General features: G+C 36.9%; 1 pseudogene; it reads left to right on the top strand.

The window, feature by feature from the left end:
- Positions 1-1,593: 1,593 nt before the first annotated feature.
- On the top strand, positions 1,594-1,703 carry LOC118652390 (annotated as a pseudogene).
- The last annotated feature ends 419 nt before the right edge of the window (positions 1,704-2,122 follow it).

The following is a 2,122-nucleotide window of genomic DNA, read 5'->3' as shown; positions in this document are numbered from 1 at the left end:
TCGTGTTTCCCTCCACGTCCTGCATGGTTCAGGGTTCGGGTCTGGAAGAGGAGCCGCACAACAAATGAAAAAGAAAAGACACAAGATAATTTGGGAATATTGGGGGACCAGGCGGCAAGTCCAACTCAGGAGGAAGGACTTCCACTGTGCTCAGGCCTCACCAAGCTTTTTATAGTGAGCGGTAAACAAGGTAGTGGTTACCAAAGTTACACTTTTCTTGTGAGTTTCACTTGTTTACACCATGGTTATACTTCCTGCACTTCCTCAGTCCCTTAACTTCCCAGATAAGATCTAGGGAGTGTTATAAGGTCAAGCCTAATTATGCTAAGAGGACTGTGCCCTCTAAGCTGGGAATTGTTTGTGACTTTGCCAGCAGGTCAGTCCGAGGCTTAACCCTATATCAGTTTCCCACAATTATCAATAAAATAATTCAAATAAAGTGTAATATCTATAGTAAATAGATCATGTTCTAAAGACAGAGGAAGATTAAGAAATTTAATTCATATTATATTAATACTAGTAGCCCAGTGCACAAAATTTGTGCACATTAAAAGGGAATTAATTGCCCTAACCGGTTTGGCTGAGTGGATAGAGCATCAGCCTGCAGACTCAAGGGTCCCAGGTTTGATTCTGGTCAAGGGCATGTACCTTGGTGTGGGCACATCCCCAGTGGGGAGTGTGCAGGAGGCAGCTGATCAATGTTTCTCTCTCATCGATATTTCTAACTCTCTATCCCTCTCCCTTCCTCTCTGTAAAAAATCAATAAAATATAATTTTTTTAAAAAAGGAAATTAATTAGCAGAAATATTTTAATATTTCTATTTGCTCTTTCTCTATAATAGAAGTGTGAGAGATGAAAGGAAATCAGTAAAATGTATATAAAAATCATATATAAATTTATTGATAAATAAACAGTAACAAAAGGCTATAACAACAACAACAGAGGCATGATATAAAAATGACAAAAACATATGAAAACAACAAAAACATGATATGAAAACAACAAAAACATGATATGAAAACAACAAAAACATGATATGAAAACAACAGTGATGCAAACAATGACTGATAAAGTGATTAAACTTATTCTAATATCTCCCTATATGCCACATTAAGAGTGAAAACACTTTCAGAGTGCTTGACTAATTTGCCTTGGATGAAGTACTTAGAACTTTGACTGTAACATCACATGCTCTTCAAACTAAACAGAAAGCAACATATAACTGACCATGTGCAAAAACGGGTTCAGGTAGGAATATGCCTACTTTGTCTGGAGTTTGTCCTTGTGATTTATTAATAGTCATCCTAAATGCTGGCATCACGGGTAACCATCATCAAATCAATTTAAATGGGAGGCCAGTGTCAGATGGGGACAAAGTAATTCTTGGAATCAGAACAACCTCTCCCTCTGCAGATCCTGTTAATATTTCAGCTTCTATAATGTTAGGTCGTAATCTTTTGATAATAAATCTGGTACCATTACAAAGACCCCATTTATTATTGAGATTTCTCAATAGCATGATGATGGCACCCACTTTCAATTTTAATTTATGGCACGGCATTCCCAAAGGAGTAATACTATTAAGAAGTTCGTGGGTGTGGAGAGAGCAAAGCTCCTGAAGAATGGCTTCACTGTGTACAACACATCCAACAGCAACTTGGGCTTACTCCTCACTCGTAGCAGAATACTATGGCCTTCCTGTGACATTATGCCCTATACATAAAAAAAAAAAAAAGAAAAGAAAAGAAAAAAAAGAAATTCGATGGGAAAATTTTCCTTTTCAGCATCATCTGTGGAATCAATGGAATCATCACTCAAATATGTGTGAAAATCTCCATCGAGTATATCCAAATTTTCTTCATTTAATTTTTGAACATGCTCATTTTTTGGACAAAGAATTGCATGTTTAGATATATTTTTAATATCTATAGCAGTGGTTCTCAACCTTGGCTGCACATCAGAATCACCTGGGAATCTTTAAAATCCTGATTTCTGGGCCTCATCCTCTGGAAATTGTTTCTTTGTTATGGGGTGGGGCCACAACATTAGTAACAAAGAAACAGAATTAAAACTTTAATGTGGGGAGCCGCTACAGTGTTTTGGAAAGGTTTAAGCCTTGGA

Source organism: Myotis myotis, unplaced genomic scaffold, assembly GCF_014108235.1.
Source record: "Myotis myotis isolate mMyoMyo1 unplaced genomic scaffold, mMyoMyo1.p scaffold_m19_p_3, whole genome shotgun sequence".
NCBI classification, from domain to species: domain Eukaryota; kingdom Metazoa; phylum Chordata; class Mammalia; order Chiroptera; family Vespertilionidae; genus Myotis; species Myotis myotis.
This window is presented reverse-complemented; position numbering and strand designations above follow the sequence as displayed.